The sequence below is a fragment of the Bactrocera neohumeralis genome, chromosome 4 (assembly GCF_024586455.1).
Source record: "Bactrocera neohumeralis isolate Rockhampton chromosome 4, APGP_CSIRO_Bneo_wtdbg2-racon-allhic-juicebox.fasta_v2, whole genome shotgun sequence".
Lineage (NCBI taxonomy): Eukaryota > Metazoa > Arthropoda > Insecta > Diptera > Tephritidae > Bactrocera > Bactrocera neohumeralis.
The window spans coordinates 24,421,476-24,440,878 of NC_065921.1; the positions used below are offsets into that span (position 1 = coordinate 24,421,476).

General features: G+C 31.8%; 1 protein-coding gene and 1 long non-coding RNA gene across 2 annotated transcripts in view; one reads left to right on the plus strand and one right to left on the minus strand.

The window, feature by feature from the left end:
- Positions 1 to 19,403, minus strand: part of LOC126757313 (calcium release-activated calcium channel protein 1) — a 165,862-nt gene that overhangs the window by 95,503 nt on the left and 50,956 nt on the right. The gene's annotated exons all lie outside the window — the stretch shown is intronic.
- On the plus strand, positions 4,398 to 18,703 carry LOC126757332 (uncharacterized). Its single transcript, XR_007666724.1, has 2 exons — positions 4,398 to 4,526; positions 18,422 to 18,703. It is a non-coding gene; the product is annotated as an uncharacterized LOC126757332 (long non-coding RNA).

The window sequence follows — 19,403 nt, forward strand, 5'->3', positions numbered from 1 at the left end:
TTTAAACAGGTGGCAACAATTCCCAAAAATATTAACTAAGTGAAAACAAAATTACAAAAAACGTAGCTGGTTTTGATCGTGGGATTTTATTGAAATTTAATTCAACCAAAAATTTCAAACATGTGGCAACAATTTCCAAAAATACTAACTAAATAAAACAAAATTACAAAAAACATATCTGGTTTTGATTCTAAGATTTTTAAAAATTTATTTACATTCAATTTTTCAAACAAGTGGCAACGCTTATAACACTTAAATTAAAATATGAACATTATTAAACTGCTTTACTGTGAAAGTATACCAAATTTTAACAAGGTGCTAACCATTCTTAAAACAATTGTTTTTCTTTTTAATGTACAATTTGAAGATGGCAATACCTCTTAAAATATCAGAATAAAAGAACATTTTTATTGTTTTTAGGCTTGGTATCTGTGGTAGTCGTGATTGGATCGGATCTTAAGACCTTAAAGTTCTCCTAATGCAAGCAGTTTAAGGTAACCCTAAGAACAAATGAAATGAATCACTAATAGAACTTATATAACGAAGATTTGATACTCTCAATAATCCTTTATGTCCAATATTTTTATTTTCTTTAAGAACAGATTTAGAATGGTGAAAATAATAGATGCGAGTGTTCGAGAGAGGTCGCGTTAAATCATTTGTTGCAATCAACAGGTGTACCAAGATCGTCTAGTGGAAAATTTGAATCCACAGGTACAGTACAAAATGTTACTGTGAATGGAAATCGCTACCGCTCAATCATAACCGAATATTTTTGGACCGAATTGGATGATATGGACTTGGACAATATGTGGTTCCAACAGGACGGCGCCACAAGCCACACAGCGAATGTCCCAATCGATTTATTGAAAACCAAGTTTGGTGAACGTGTTATCTCACGAAATGGCCCAATCAATTGACTGCCTAGGTCGTGCGTCGATAGATTATTACCTGTGGGGCTACGTGAAGTCTATGGTCTAGGCCAAGTGGTGACCATGCAAAAGAAATTGAGTTTCATAAATAATTCATCGAATGTATTTTCACAGGAATAAAGAATTTCATTGATACTCCAAACCGTTTTTGTTTTATTTTGTGGTGCTCTTATTGAAAACCCCATAATATATTTATAGGCCTCAAAAAGGCATAATTTTAACAATATGGTTTGTCTAAGATTGAAAAAAGAATATACTTTCTCTTTAAGGAATTATTAAAAATGCATTCGAGTCTATAAAAAATTCTTATGCCGAAATTAGCAAAATGGTTCAATCATAGATTTCAAGAGAGTTTCCCTAGGCGAGGGTAATTCTAGAAACTCGTGCTATTTGAAGCAAAATAAAAGACGGGCTCTCAATCTATATAAGATTTGAAAGTATATCAATTTATAGCAGAGTGGCGTTCCTGGAAAAACAAAGTTTGTTGAACGGTAAACTGATTATAAAAGTTAAAATTTCATTTTTCCACAAAGCTTAACGGCCTGAACACAGGCATGTATATAGCTGTATTCGTTTGTTTTCTGTTTTTCAAAATTTGAACACTTACCACAAAAGCACCCGGAAATTGTATACAAAGCGCAAAATATTTTCATAAGCATTTTTTGGGATGGCCTTCAGCTCCTTCAGCGAATTTGGTTTAATCGATCGACTGAAAATGGGTTCAACGGAGCAGCAATTTCAGTTTGGGGAACAAAAAAAAAATCACACGGAGGAAAATATGGTGAATACGGTAGTTGATCGATTCATTCATTGCATTTTTGGCTTTAAATTCGATGGGTCAAAATCGTGTAAAACCCATGAATTGCTCCTCCACATTTCCGGGCTTTTTGATGTTCTCGGATGTTCTCACATAAGCGTCTCAATACGACCAAATAAACTCCTTATTGACCGTCTGTCCTTCCCAAATAAATGCATGATGCACTAAAGCACGAATATCGAAAAAAACAATGAGCATCACCTTGATTTTTGAGCGGCTTTGACGTGGTGTTCTTTGTTTCGGTTCGTTTGTTTCCCTCCATTCCGATGATTGTTGACTTGTTTACAAGTCAAGCTCATAAACCTAAGTTTCGTGGGCAGTTATAATGTCCTTCAGGGATGTGGGAGCGGAATTCGCACGGTGAAGCATATCCAAAGAGACCTGTTTACGGTACTCTTTTTGAAAAAAATCTGCTTAATAAAAAAACGATACCCACGATTTCTCAGGTTCTACTAGACCGATTTACTTGAAATTTTTACAGAGTCTTCTTTATAGGCTTGTCTATGGTTGGAACTAGCCCCATCCCCAAATTTTTATTTTTATTATTTAAAAAAAAATCGAAATAGTCAGAAAAAGTGATCCAAAAAAACTTTTTTTTTTCAGGCAGTCGCCATTTTGTGAAAAAATTTTTTTCCCACTTTTCCGTAGTTCCGGCCATTGCGACATTATTCTAGATTAATAATCTTTTTTTTTTTTTGGTTTCAAATAACTAGGAGTGTTGAAATTATGGGTATGGTCACGTGGAAATTTTTAGAGACCCCCCACTTCGTCAGCTCATATTTTTTGAATTTTTTTTACTTTTTTTAGTTTTTAATTTTTTTCTGTACTCTTCTAAAATTAGCAAATAACTAATAAAAGAAATAGATAGTAAAAATATTAATTGCCTTTTTTTGCGACACTTTAAAAATTACCTGAAATTCATGCTTCTAGTTAGCCCAGAATACCCCCTTGAGGACAGTCCTAACAATTTCGCAAATTTCATTTTTTGAACTTTAACTTTTTTAATAAAAATGCACAATAGTATCAAAGTGTTGCCAATCGGAAGTTATAACATTTTCACTTATTTCTGGTAATTTGTGGAAAACATCACATTAGAACTGCGCCGGCTTACCGGTAGTATTGCTAATACTCTGTTCTTATGTGAACAGTATGCCAGTGAATGCGTTTTACATCCATCAAAGCAAATGGTAGTCAAAAGGTGATAAGTCTGGCCTGTAAGATGTGTGAAGTAGAACTCCATAGTCGCTGTAACCCAATTAGGCTTTAACAATACTTGCAACATGTGGCCAAACGTTGTAAGGATGGAAAATTCTTGTCTCAGGCGATATCGATATTCAACTTTACCGCTGATTTGTCTGTTTGGCGGGGTTTACATATGATTTTTCGTCTCCAGGGTTGTCGTTGTGGAACAATATTTAATAATTGTAGCTGCAAGCTGCATTTCTGACCGACAAAAGTGTCTTGAACGCCTCTTGTTTTCAATTTGTATGACAATTTCTAATTTCTGGATTTTGAATGTACAAGTATTTGACTGTTTTTATACGTTTTGAAATGGCTTCTTGAGTGACTCTCAAATATTAAGTGAAAACTTCTTATATTTGGCAACAATTTCCTCAACCTCATCTTCAATGTTTTTTGGCCAGGACGTTCTACGTCTTCCAAGCCAAAATCAGCCGTTTTGAATGGTACAAACCACTTTTTGCAGATTCAGGTATATTCAGGTATTCTTAGATATAGATGTGCGCCATAAACTTTCACCAAAATATTATTACTAAAGTTTTCTTCATAGGAAAGTTCGGAGATCTACGCAAAACACTTTTCTAGGCAAAAAGTTCGACTAATTTAAGTGAAAATAAATTCTCCTATATGCTTCAAATTAATGACATATACTGAAAAATACTGACGAGGGTAGTAGCTTTGCGATGCATGTTCGGAATATAGAAACAATGGAAAAATAAACAAGTTACGCCATCTCTTGGTGAACCGCGCAAAGATATTTACGGGCAATAGAATAGCCTTAGGAAAAAATTTTAACAAAAAAAAAAAATAAATTAATTAATAGATATGAAAAATAAATTATTAAATATGAAAAAAAAATAAATTAAATGAAATAAAAAAAAAAAAACATTTTATTAACTACCCCAGCAATAAAACAACACATTAAGCAACAACAACTGATTGCCAAACTCAGTCTCAAACATCATAAACCAATAATAACAATTCCCAGCTCACTCACTTGGTGTTGGCGCACTCACAAAGCATTGCTGACCTATTGGCCGAATTTCGCAAACAATTGTGACAAGCACAGACACAGCGTTAGCCATTGTCACAGCTGCCATACGAAGAACAAAATAGTCGGAAACGGAACCGGAGCAGCAACAGGCAGCAATTCGAACGGCAACAGAGCAGAAACAACCCTGACGCGTGCTGTAAACAACACGGCAGTGTTAACAGAGCGAGAGCGGGAGAGTGCGTGCGTGTATATGAGACAGAAAGAGAGAGAGAGAGAGAGAGCGACTGAAAGAAGTGTCTGTTAGCCGAGCGACAACATGGCACTGTCGCACGTTGGGCCATCGCATGCGGTGTCAGCGCTGGTGTCCAGCCGAGCGCCAGCTAACGGTACCAGCCGCTCCAGTGCGCAACGAGCATTCGAGCAGTTTGGTTTGTAAACGAAAAAAACGGCGTGTAAATGTGTTGTTGCCGTTGAAATATCTGTGTTGTAAATGAAGCAAAAGAAAAAGGCGCAGCAGCGCAACGCGGCGTTAAACAGTTAAAAAGTAATGCAAAGTGAGCGTGTGTGTGTATGTGTTCACATACATAAACATATAAGTTTATGTATATATGTATACGAAATGCATACACATGTGTGCGTTATAAGCAGCAGTGTGTTTGTGAAGTGTAAATAGGCGGAAAGTGAAGCCTGGAATTTGGCGAAAAATTGAAGAAATAATTAAGTGAAATTAAAAATAATTAAAAAGTGCAAAAATGTGTGTTCGAAACAAGAAATACGCGTAAAAATACGACTTGAGCGCGCTTCCCACGCATTTTCAAGCAAATTTAACAAAATGTTGCGCATACGCCATGTTGTCCAGTGTTACTTTGCTTAAATAAAACTTACTTATTTAATTTTGTATGTTAATTTTTTATGTTAATAAATAACTAAATGCAACTTTTAAATTAAAAATTTTATATTTTTACTTTTTTTGTTGTTTTTGCATATATACGCATCTCTTTTAATACAAAATCGCCATAAAAGCACCAAACTTCATCCCGTTTTTTCAGCATTCTTTTTTCACCTGCAATTTCGCTCCAACTTTCACAGCTGCTCCAGTTCATTTTGAGTAGCTTTGCGCCTGTTTACTCTCCCAGCAGCGAACGAGCTTCATTTCGCTTTTTGGAGCATTAAACCTGGCAACTCGGGTATCGGTGTCACAACCAGTTTGGGTGCTCACCTACAGGACTTAACGCAAACGTGCGCATTTCGACGCACACAGTCACATATTGTTATACTTCATCCCTGCTTGTATGTAAGTGTGTTATTTCAGTGCTGTCTGTGTGTGTATTTGTGTTACTTTTTCCCTTGTCCTGTAGGCTGTTGCGCGTTTCTTTGCTTAGCCTGGCGGAATTTCGCTTATGTACACAAGTATATAAATAGGTACATATATGGCAATTTGCTTATACTTCTTATATGTGGCTTTTTATTGTGTATATGCTTATATATACATATATATATATATATGCATATTTGTATACTATGTTCAGGCTATTAAATTTATGGCTCACCTACCTGAAATCATTTCTTTAATTTTAAATTTAATATCTGTCCTTTAATGTTTTCTCTTCTTATGTGTGTTTTTGTTCATTTAATATTTGCATATTATTACCTACATATTCATTTTTGATTTATGTGTTTCCACTACCTTTGTAGTTGATGATATTTTTCTGGTTTGCCTACGCAATATATACATATACATACATGTATATACTTCATTAAATTATTTTGAATTTACGTTTTCTTTATTTAATAAATTTCTATTGCTTTTTACGAAAAGTAAATATTTTTTTAAAAATAATTTATAAAGAAATTGAAATTTTCTGTTTACAAAATTTTCAATTTTTAGCAGCTTGGCTTTTGTTTCGACCACACTGGGTGTCTGAGAATAATATTTTTATATTTCGAACTAAAAAATCGCACAAAAGAAAAGAGTGAAAGGCTTTGAATGTGGCTATTAATAATTAAATATTATTTTTTTTGGAAGAATTTGTTTTTCAAATAAAGTTGCTATTTAGAGCTTATATTTGTCGGATATTTTGGTTAAAAATTGCAGTGAAATTTGGGCAATGCAAATTGAACAGGACATTATTAAGAAGAAGAAGAAGAAATTGAACAGGAAGAAACTTCTTGTGGTGGTTTTAAAATAAAAATGAAGAAATTGTTTCGCAGCAGAGAGAATAGGAGAGAAAGTAGAAGCGGCAATTGTTTAAGAAGTATACACATATATTAGAGTGTTTCAAGAATTTTTTTTCATTTCTTTGTGGACACATCAAAATTATGTTTTTTGTGTTGAAAAAAAAAGAATCCATGGAAACTTGAGACTAAATTTTTACTTTAAGTACTGCCTTTTCAATTTTTTAATTAAAATTACTAAACATTTTTATTCTTAAAAACATACACAATCAACAAAGAAATTGTGAAATTCTTGGAAAAGAATATTTTAAACTCGGCCATTGCGCCGACATTTCCGGTGACTCCTCGAAAAAAATATGCATCCGCGTTGGCAGGATAACTCCTTACAGGATTATCTAAAGTGAAAAAATACATGGCTTAGTTAAAACCTCAAGGGGCTATACTATTGTAACCCATGAAAAATTACACAATTTTCGTGATTTTTTCTTAAAGAAAGTACTCATTGAATGTTTCGAAGTTCTTTGGATATAATAAAGTATATTTTTAGCAATATTTTGAAATTTTTTGTTTAAGAAAAATGTTGAAAAATAACGGAGTTACATATGTGCTGTCTTTGGAGGTTCCAAAAAAAAAGTGCCCCGACTGCTGGCATGATTGCGGGCGAATGAGTAGCTGAAACAAAAAAATTCAAAAAGGTTATTAAAGTTGAAGGTGTTTTCTATACAATGACCTACGATCCCTGAAGAATATCAAAAATGGGGTTCTTTTTTTATGTAAAAAATTTCCTTTTTTAATGCCAAATTAACAATTTTCAACCAAGCAAAAAGATCGTAGGCCATTGTATAGTAAATTTATTCAACAATACTCAATTTTAGTTTAAAGTCGATCAGTGAATTTCTCGTTGAGCTATGATGTCAACAATTTCAAAAAATATCGATTCGAAAAAAACGCGTTTAAAGACGGTGCACTTAGCCTAGCTAGACTCGAGCGCACAAGTTCTCAAGTTTGTATATCCGGAACTATTACTATTTAGGACAATATTCTAGAGATGTTGTAGAATTTTGTAGGATAATAAAAAAATTGAGTTTTTGAAATCCTTAAGGGGGGAGCCTGCTTTAGAGGCTTCAAAAAATCTATATTTTCAAGGATTTTTTTGGAAAGGAAAGAAATGTCTGATTGAAATGAAACTTTTAGGATTTATTCTTATATATTTGAAGAGTCTTCTCAAATTTTTTATTATTATACATTCGATATTCTTCATGTTTGAAGAAATTTACGGAGGCGCCTCGAGTTTGCAATTTTTGTGTGGCGGGCAAAATGCAGGTCGCAATTTTCATCTGAAACAAAAAAACAAAAGATTTTTAATTTTCAAAAAGTGTAATTCCTAGGTGAACCAAGAAAACTCAACAAAAAGTGAAAAATTCAACAATTTTTCGCAGATTAAAAAAAAAATGCAATAACAAAAAATTACTTTAATTTTTTTAAAAACCGGATTAGTATTAACTTTCTTAAGGTATTTTAGGTTCACCTAGAAGAGAATTTAATTCAAAGTACAACGCATTTTGATTCGTTTCGATAGGACGTTTACTTTTTTTTTTTCTATCCTGCCTGCCAATTAAGAAAAATCGTAAAAATGAAAAACCGAGAAATCGCGCGTCAAAGTTTTCGCTTTCTGCCCAATCGCTCATATATCTGCTAGACGCTCGGTCACTATTTCCCTTCTAGCTCCGAAAATATTTCGAATTCTCATCTAAAACTTTGGGGACATATTCTTAGATTATTTTTAAAGAGATTTAAGCAAAAAAAAATTAATCGATTTTTTGAAGTTTCTAAAGCAGGCTCCCCCTTAAGAGGTTACGTGGGGTTTTACATATTTTCCCAATTTTTTTTCATTAAACAAATGAATTAATTTATTATAACTTTTTAGCATATCAAAGAGCAACATTTCAATATGTTGTGAATTTTTCATAAACATATTTTGGAAATGCAACAATTGGCATAACATGCGAAAGATTCATCAAAAATTAAATAATTAAATTTAATATGAGAATAGGTTGTGATTAATCGAAGAATTTGGAAAAAAATGAGTTTTGGTTTAATTTTTACTACAAATTGCGTTGAAAAAAAATAGTTGTAATCGGAAAGACAAAATAGTTCGATCAATCACGGGGTCATTTTCTTTAGAATTTCAATGAGATCGCTTCACTAGTTTCTGAGGAATTATACCGACTTTGAAAACGATATTCCCAGAAAACATGATCAAAGACTGAAGTAGCCGCCCGGTCTAGGCTGACGGACCGCTCTTCCAAATGTTCTATCTCCTACAATTTTATAGCAATTTCCTTGAAACTTTGAGAAAATATTCTATCTATATCATAGTATTTAAAATAAATAAAATAATAAAATTTTTTGAATTTGTCTGTGAATTCTTGCCCAAAAACCATACTGTAGCAATGCAAAGTGAAAAGGTGAAAGCACGAAATTTTCTTTTTCTGGTTGCCTATTTTCATGGGGCGCCTTTTCTTTATAGTGGCAGTACTTTCAGTCTCTCTTAAGCTGCAGAGCGTTGAGCCTTAACAATGCGCTAATGGAAGAAAGCTGCCACAGCCCTTTGAAAATGCTTAGTAAAATTTACATAAAGCTTTGGATTTCAACTAAAACTTTTTTAGGTTTTAAGGCAAACTTTGAAGGTTTTCATCCAAAAATATTTTGTTAAAGGCAAGAAAAGGTAAAATTCATTGAAATTTTTCAAAAATTCCACCAAAACTAAACTACACAAACCATATTTGATGCGGCACATATTTATTTTCGACGTATTCCATGCTTTACTAGAGCTTCAGGACTCTTTAAGGCTTCTTAGAAGTAAGGTTTCCATAAAAATTCCCTCATTTATGTATAGTTTTCGTCAAAAGTTTTCACAATTGATCAAAAAACAGTGTTTATACAATATTTGACGTCAAATGTTTTAAGGATGTTTAAACAAAACGCCATCCTCCGATTTGTTTAAGAAAGGATACACGTGCACGCAATAAATTTAAACACTTAAGCTTCGATGCGTATACATATGTGTAAATAAAGTAAATATGTAAATACGTATGTAAATATATTTGTATACATACACCATATACGATGGTGCACATTATTGTATTGTTTACATTTTTATGAGGTTTAAAAATTGATATGCGTTGACAAGCATTCGCAATACAAAACACCCAACAATGCTGGCGACGATCCAATATAAAATATTATATCTACATACGCATACACACAAATATGTGAAAAATTACCCAAAAAGGCATTTTATGCATAGATAAAAGGGATGACAGGCATTTGGGCACAGCTTTGCCCACAACTCATTATTTATTGGCTTGAATTAGACGGATGTTGCTTTTGTTGGCATTTTTCACTTTTTGTTTTTTTTTTTCTATTCTTTGCTTTCAAAAAGTTTTGAGGAACACATACTTATGTATATATGACATATTATGGTGCCCATTATATCCCAAGTTGACTCTTTGTAGGAGAGGAGGAGAGAGCTCTTTATTTTCAATTTAAACCATGCCTAAATCATTTTCGCAAAATTGAATTTGGGATTTTTTTTTAAATTTTACGTGGAACTTTTTATTTCTTGCAATCATTTTTATCTCCTAAAAAAATAAACCTACAACATTTATATAATCGATTTAAATATACACTCGGTGTTGCTCATACGACACGGTGTACTCCATGAATACTTTATATTTGATGCTTTTAAAGTTTTTTTTTTATTAAAAAATTATTCAAGCATTTCTTGTAGATTAAAAAATCTTGTATTAGAATATAAATTTTTGAAAGTTGTAGTTAATTTGTTTAGGAGATAAAAATGTATTGCAATATTTAGATCCCAGTGGAGGACATCGCTTCTCACAAGGAGCCCCCACTAAGTTTCGCAAAATTTTATTTTGAAAAGTTTGAATTTCTTTCAAACTTGAATTCGCTGCATTGTCTTAGATTTGAATGCCATACGTCCAGATCGGCCTAAGTGTTACCTTATCAATTAGCAACTTATTCTGCAGACTGAGACGGGATCTTGGCTTGAGGAGCCATTATAGCTGCGTCAACCTTAATCTTAGCTGATTTGTTTTTTATTTTACGTTATCCTCTCAAAGGCGCCTCTTATTAACTGTAAAAAAAAAAAAATTATAAAAATATTTTGCGCATGTGTTTGTTGGTAACAACTGAACATATAAAGCCATTTGAGAGCAAATTTTTGTGCTTCAAAGTATACATATACTACATCTACGGACTTTTGGTTGTTAATGCCAATGTTGCATTTGGTGAGTCACGATGCTAGAGCATTCAGTTGCATATGCAGTTTTCTGGTAGCATTATTAGTGTTGCCACTTGATTCTAGCAGTGCAGTATCATCAGGATGGGTTGCCGTTATCTATGGAGTCAGAGCTGATCACTGGAAGGTCTGTTGTATAAAGAATATTCAGCAAAGGGGCGAGTACACTGCCTTGGGACACACTGAAACGAACGGGCCTAACTTCGCCTCAATATAACGGTATCTAACGTATAACGTCCGATTGTGCAAGTAAGACTTTAACAGCATATGATAAGGCATTGATAGTTTTTCGTTCATTTTCAATAATAGCCCTATATGCCGGACATCAAGGAACACAATACGGATGATATGATTTCTAAGAGTCGGTCCGTACTTCTTTCGAAACCAAGCTGGCGACACCGTTACTGTCAACAAAGAACTTTATATGTTGATCTTGTCAACATCTCGTAGAAATTTCAAGCATTACCCCTGTCGACCAGCTTGTAAAGCTTTTTGTACTCATTCATTTCGGCCTGTCGTTTTTTTATTCGGGCAGTTTGATTTCTCTCCACTGTGACACGGCATTTCTCATTGTACCGTCTCTTCTTTTGCCTTGGTATGTTGGCGTCTAGTACTACAGTTAGCCATTTTGCGGGCCCCAGTAAAGTCGATCAGCCCCAACGCATTTGGGAATGTTTCATCATGGAAGCTGAATTAACTGACTGTTGTGCCAAAGATAACTCCTTTGCCTACCCTGGTGTTAAAGTCACCTCTGCAGGATTTTGACATCGTGGCAGGGCAACTCCCATAAGTGCGCTCCTAGCGACCATAAAAAATATCATATCGTAAATCAGCGATCAGAACTTCGCTTTGATACGGACTTAGCTAAACGTGCATGCACCCGGGTGAATGCCAAGACTCGGCCACGGAGTCTCTCTCCCACCACGAGTCCCACACCAAATTTCCACTCCTTTATATGGCCACTGTAGTAAATGGCACAAGGACCTACTCGCCTCAGTCCTTGTCTCATCCATCGCATTTCTTGAACGGCAGCCTGTACTCTTACGAGAACATTAACCTGCTGAGTGGAAACATCCCAATTAAGGGACCGGACATTCCAGGTGCATGCCCTCAAATCATAATCCTGAATGCGTTTGCAGTGGTCGTCATCAAGAGGGGGGTTTCTCATCGGAGAAAATTTTTTAGGAGGAGGTCCCAAACCCAGTGCACAAGCCTGTGGAGCGATATTTTGCCTTCAAAATGATGTTTTTTGCCTACCCAGAGTATACTTAGTCTAAGGCCTCAAGTTGTGAGCTGTTGGAACCATATACACAAGAATCGTTTCTGGTCACTCTCAAGTGAATGGCGCTCAGAGAACTTTTCTCACTTGCGTGAACTTCTACACATGGCTCCATCCTCCATTAAATTGCCTCCAATTGTGGTAAAACCTATTCGACTACTTCTTGTAGGGTTATTTAAGGTCCCTTTGTCTTTGGCTATAAACTAGACTCTCTTCAAGCTTTCGGAGTCAATATTGAATGTGATATTCTTGACATACGATTTGATTTAAAGGAAAAAGCACTTGAAAATTCATCGAATCCGTGAAAAAAGTCGATCGATCATATCAGTCAATCTTATTGGAAACGCTTTACATGACAATAATACTATTTTTTATATATAAAATAGTATCCTTCCTTCTCTGTTCATACATATGTATATATTCCAAAATATATTGGTCACTAATAACATCATGCAATATTGTAATATTTTAATTGTGTATAAAATGCTAATGCGCATTGATTAAAATTCATAATCCACGAATTAACCACAGTCAGCCACAAAAGGCTGTAAACAATGAGTGTCGCCGGGTTAAATGCCACCCGTTGAACCTCGCAATTTGTACGCTCAACAACTTAAAATTCCGGATATGAAATTAGCGGCATTTGTTGTGCGGCCACACACACACATACAGGCACAGAAATGCTAATGCAATGATAGTAAAAAATGCTTACGTTAATATATTTATGTGTGAAGTTGTTTAACTATGCGCAAACTAACCAACATCCGTCTGCCAACACTCGTGTACATTCGCGGGCGTTCGTGCGGTTGTGTGCGGTGGAAATTCGCGCCGCATTTAACATGACAGCAGGCATCCTTACAACAAAAACAAGGCAAACGCGTGTGTCAAATTTTTACTGCGCTAAAATCGCAAAGCACACAAATACATTCACACGTACATACATACATATGTGTTTGCAAATATACTCCAGCGCAGTGCCGTTATGGTGTGTAGTGTGTAGTGGTGTGGACCTGCCACTTCGCAAGCAGCAAGCAACAAGGACAATTTAATTTTAACAAAAAGTTGCGCTGTTTTTTTGCTGCAAGCATACTAGGCGAAAGAATGCAATAACAACAAAAAGCATGCTGGTGCTGACGCTGGTGCCGGTGTGTGTATGCGTGTGTATGTAAATTTATTTTTTGTTTGCTTGCTGATTTGCGCTTTTGTAAGGACACGTCAGTGTTTTGTGGTAAAATTCACTTCATTTCGGCCTCAGGCGTCCCGATGGTGGATGTTGAATGACGGAGGGTGCTGCTGTATCTACATATTTTCGTTCATACAAATAGACATACATTTATAAACATTCACTATATGAGTGCATATACATATATTCCGTTGAATTTATGTGAAGTTCTGCAATCGAGTTCAAAAAATCCATTAAAATCTTAAACTAATCGAAAATTTCTTTTTGTGATTATTAGAAATGTCTATGAAAGCACTTTCATCTGGCTTATTACAGTTGCAAATGTTGATTACTCTGGTGTTTTTGTGTTTGTTTAAACAGTTATGAAATGATTTTAAATTATTTTATAAGTTTTCTATCATGAACAGAATATATTAAAGGCCGTTTTCTTAAGGGGTTGCATGAGTTTCCTGGTGTAAAAAACAGCATTTTTTCAAAAATTTTATATAAAAATTAAATTATTTATTAGAATATTTTTTTTACAAACATACATACATATATTATTAACAAAGAAATACTGAAATTTTTGGTCAAAAATATTTTAAACTCGGCCATTGCGACGCCATTTCCGGTGACCCCTCGGAAAAAAGATGCGCCCGCGTTGGCAGGATAACTCTTTACAAGATTATCTAAAGTGAAAAAATCGTGTTTTAGTTAAAAGCTTAACGTAGAACTTGGCCGAAAGAAAAAAAGAATAAGAATTGGATTTTTGGCAAACATTTTTACAAAGAAATGAAAATTTAACGATATTTTTTTTCAAATAGTTGTATTCGAAAAAAAAAATCTTTCGTCCAAGCCTTTAACCATTGTTTCTCAAAGATCGGTTGAGTAGTGCTCGAGAAATTTTGCCAACCGACATCGAAAACACAGTTTCGAGAAAAACGCGTTCAAAGACAAGGCTGTATCTCCGAAACTATTACTCGGATCAACTTGATTTAGAACAATATTCTAGAGGTGTTGTAGTTGTAATAAGATAATAAAAACGTTCGATTTTTCGAAACAAGTAAGCCCATTCAAGCCCTTAACAAAACACCTTGAAACTTTTGCAGCGCAATTTTTGATTGAACTTGTAATCGAACTCTTTATACGCTTACAACTTGTAAGATTCAAATCGCTAGAAATTCTTTCGACTGCCAGTAAATATTTTATTACAAATTTTGCGAAAGAATTAATATTTAATGTTCGAGGAGATCGAAAACATATTAAAATCATTTGATATCAATTGCACTGGCAGATTGCATTATTCATTGGTCGCTGATGAAGACCGGAAGATTGACCAAATCCAAAGTCATCGTCCACCATGAATTTGTTCCTCCACAACAAATCGTCAACGCTAAGTTTTACTTGGAACTCCTTAAGAGACTCAAGCGAAGGGTCCATCGGGTATGACAATACAGTCGATTGACAGTTGCAGCACGACAACGCCCCGGCTCTCTTATTTTCATTGGAATAACTCACATATTACCCGATATATGCGGTACAAAGAAACGCGGATATTCTAAAATCTTTATATTAGATATATGTATTATGTAGGAAAGTATTCACCCGATTCAGTCCAATTTTAACACACATACATATTATTATTAGGAAAGAATTTTCTCTGAATTTCAATTGTATATTTCACAAATTACCTTATATTACCTTATATAAGTCAACTGCAAGCATATATTCGGTGCCTAGATGCCTGAACAGTTGTTCGATTCGGACAATATCTGGTTAGAGTTCTATATTTTATTTTAGTGTTTTGTTATGGCACTTTAGACGGTTTCGTATAATGGCGTTTTGTCGAATTGGCAGTATTCTGATTACACCCATCTGCGAAATCCATCTTACTTTTTTGTTAAGAAACCTGCATACCAATTTTCATCAAGGTATCTCAATTTTTACTCAAGTTGCAGCTTACAGGAACGGGCGGAGAGACAACAGTCAACCGGAGTTCAACTTTTCTCGTGGTCATCTTGATCATTTATATGTACATATAACCTTAAATCTGCCTCAGTTACCAACCACCTTGCGTTCTTCATATGAATTTTGACATTTGGATACACTGTCTGTATGTTTAATCAATGGAAAGACTCGAGCTCATAATAATCTACTAGTTGGGAAATAAAGGCAATTTAAATAAAATAAAAAAAGGCAATTTAGAATATTTGACCGTATAGATTCGGTAATTAGCAAACTACAGATTAAAATAATACTTTACAGTGTTGCCACCTGCAATTAATGAAACATTTTATTTTAAAATATCTTTTGAAGATGAAAATTGCGAAACAAACACAGCAAATATTCTTAAAGCCTGAATTTCAGACATTCGGTAACAGAGTGTTGCCAGACTAAAAAAAACTTATTCTTTTGTATTAAGCTAAAATTGATAAAAATCTTATTGTTATCTTATCGTTTGATTAATGAAAATTTTTTACCCATACATTGCTTTAAGGAGTTGCCATCTGTACGTATTTAGCATCACTTTGAAAATACATTGAAAACATCGAAAATATGGTACAAATAGTGACGCAAATATTTTTGAAACGCAATTTTTATGAATAATATGGCACAGTGTTGCCACATTAATTTATTGTGTTAATATTTTTCGAGCTAAAATCAACAGATTGTATGAAATGTTTTTGAATACGCATAAGATAAATGAAAATCGTTAATGATTACATTTCTTTCTGGAGTTGCCATCTGCCTGTATTTAAAAGCTGTTTGAAAATAACGTAAAAAATGGGCGATGTGAAACGAATAGTGACTGGTACACTGAAAATATTCGTAAAGCTTTACTATCATAAATAATATGCAACAGTGTTGCCATCCTATAAAAATTCACCTACAGGTAGTAAGCTAAAAAAATAATAATAATTAAAATAAATAAAATTTGGCAATTTGCATTACATTTAGGATAAAGCAAATTTTTTTATCAAAACATTACTTTTCTGAGTTGCCACCTGTATTTATTAAAAAAAAAGTTTTCAAAATACCTTAAAACGTTGCAAATTGTGGAACAAATAGTATCTGTTGTAAAGCAAATATTCTTAAATTTAGAGTTTTGGGTATTATTTTCAGCAGTGTTGCCACACTAATTAAATTTGTTAACAAATATTACACAAAAAGTAAACCAAAAATTCATTTTGGATATGTTTTGAAGCGTTCATATATATAAAATATTTTATAACAAATTATCAAAGCGATGTTCCCACGTAATTTTAAATAAAAAAATTGTTTGGAAAACAATAATTTTAATCACACACAAAAAGTGTTTAAACTATTTAAATTTCATGGCTAAAATTTCAAACACACTAGTTCAGTAACTAAATACCATGCTATTATTAATAACAAAAAATCTTGAGTTTACATAAAGAAAGAGAAGGCGATAAAAAGCTAAATAATTCGTGGAATTTTGAAAGAATAATTTGATTTCGGCTATTGAGTGCTGAGAAAAAAAAAATCGAAATGGAAAAGAACTTGTTATGATTCGCGCTACACATGTAAAACCCGAGTACATGAATGCACGAACATGTGTAAACAACCGTTGAGCATCTGCTGCTGCCTGCATTGCAGTTCATTAGCGCCAAGCGCAGCGAATGCGCTGCCGCTGCGAACTACTCAGCGAAGTGTTTACAAGTTTTCATGGATTTTTAATAGGAAAAGCCGCCTGCCATCTGGTTTTGGAAGAATTTGCTTTCAAAAATTAAATCACTAAATTGTGCTTATTAGCTAAATCATCGGCAAATGTATTAAATTACTTGCTTTTGTTGTTGTTTACGTTCTAAACAATATTTTACACTATTCTTTATTGCACTGGAATTGCAATTTGCAGAAGTTTTATTTTCGAAATATTCAGTGGTGAGACAGTGTATTTGTGTCTGCGTGCATATGTACATATATACTATATATGTACATACATATGTACGTATATGAGTGTGTGATTCAGCAAAATGTGTTTATTTGTGTGAAAGCACTGCGGTCTGATTGTTTACATCAAAAATTCATTCATTTCTAATGTTCGGTGTGTTTGTTTACTTTGTGTAAATTGTGAATTTGAAAATTTTGAATTTTGAAATTTTAATTAAATGAAAATTTTAAATAAATTTACTGCAGGTGTTTGCGTGTCTATTTGTACATACATATGTACATATGTATGTATATAGTATGCTTGTGTAAATTAATTTTGTTGGAGTTCGTATTGGTGAAAAATAGGGAATAACTGTATTTTTGTGGTTTTCGCATGCATATGTATGTACATACATATGCAGAATATAGGGAGCTGCTTTGGGGCAGGCGAAAATTAATTTATCTGAAAGCTATTAATAATAATAAAATATAATTGAAATACAATAAAAAAATAAAATAAATTAAAATAAAATAAAATAAAATAAAATAAAATAAAATAAAATAAAATAAAATAAAATAAAATAAAATAAAATAAAATGAAATAAAATAAAATAAAATAAAATAAAACAAAATAAAATAAAATAAAAATAAATTAAATTGAATTAAATTAATTTAAAAATATAATAAAATAAAGTAAAATAATTTGAAAAATATAAATTATTTATTTTATGAGAATTGAGAAAAATTTTATATATTTTTTATTATTTTGTTTAAAAAAAAATTATTAATTTCATTTTAAGTTTATGTTTTTTTCAAACAAAAAAAATAATTTTTTAAATTATATTAAATTATTATAAAATAAAATTAAATAAAGTGAAATAAAATAAAATAAAAATAAAATAAATTAAATTGAATTAAAGTAAAAGTAAAAATTTTATATATTTTTCATTATTTTGTTTAAAAAAAAAAATTTTAATTTCATTTTAAGTTTATTTTTTTTCTCAAACAAAAACAATTTTTTTTTGAATTATTTTAAAGAAATTTATTCACTTTATTTAATTTATTATAATTTTGAAGTATTATAATTAAACAGATAAAATATTTGTATATATTTTTTTAAATTTTATTACCTTTTTTAATTTTTAGTAATTTTTTTATTTAAGTAAAATGGTTAAATCAACTTTTTTATATTAGTTCCGCTATTTTTGTTTATAATTAATATATGTATATACATATAGTTATGATTAATAGTGTATAACTAATTTTAATTTTAGTATAATAATAAAACAAAAAATTTTATTATTTGTTCTATATAAAAAATACATAACTTTTATTCTATGTTTTTTTTATTTATTTTAAAGTAAAGTAATACATATTTTGTTATTTTAAATTATTTTTAAAAAATTTTATAAGTTTTTTTTTAATTTTTTCGTCTTATTTAAATATACATATATGTGGAAATTTACTGGAAAGCAAATACATTTAAATGCAAAAGTGAAAAAATTGTGTTTGTGCAATCAGTAAAAAATTAAGAGAATTAATTAATTATTGTTGTGAAGGCTAAAAAATATATAATATGTTTTAAACGTATTTTTATTCAACATGCAGCTTGAAACAAAAACAAAACAACTACAAAATTAAAACAACGCAATAAGAAATTGGTGAAGAAATATTATAGTAAATACATAAACGTTAATATATAAACGTTTAAACAGTTTTATCCAAAGAAATATAGTAACACAAAATTCTAAAGCGTGAATACTTTCGACAAAACAAGAAAAATGCTAACTAAATCTATAATGCTTATTAAATGTCTGTAAAAAAGTTCATAAATTTCTGAAAATTATAATAAATAAACATTAAAGAAATATCTATGTATTTATAAAATATGATTTTGTGATATAGTGTTTTATAAGATACATAAAGTGTATAAAGCTATGCTTAAAAATGAAAAGTTTATTATTAAGTCAAATGCAATTAAGTGCTCGCTAAGCGCACATTAGAGTGAGACAACAAATATTGCAGTTATTGCGGAAAATTGGGCAAAGAATAACGAAAAAGCGCTTTAGCTAGAGAAATTTCAAATATTTTGAGAATTAACGGTTTGAATTAAAAATAATATAATTTAAAATGGCTTGGAAAACAAAAAGTGCTACAAAATTATCAACGAATGCTAATGTTTAATATATAACAATTAATAAAATAAAGAGAAAACGATAATTAATAACAATTTAAAAAAATTGGAAATATAATGAAAAAAAGTATCTAATTCAAAAATTAAAAATTAAGTTAAATTATTAAAAGTGTTTAAAGGCAAATTTATATAAAAAATGTGCAATCTGCAATTTTTTAATAAATAAAAAATATAAAAATTGTGCCGAGAAAACAAACGAAATTTAAATTTTTTGTGAAGTCAAAACACTATTTAAATAAAAATAGTTGAAAAAAATTTAACAACTGCATCATTTGTGTAAAAAAACTAAAATTATCTAGACAAAATTAAAAGCTTTTGCATAAATGTAAAAAAAACGAAAATAATAAAAAAAATTAAAATTAACATCATCAAAAAAAAACTTAAATAAATATTAAA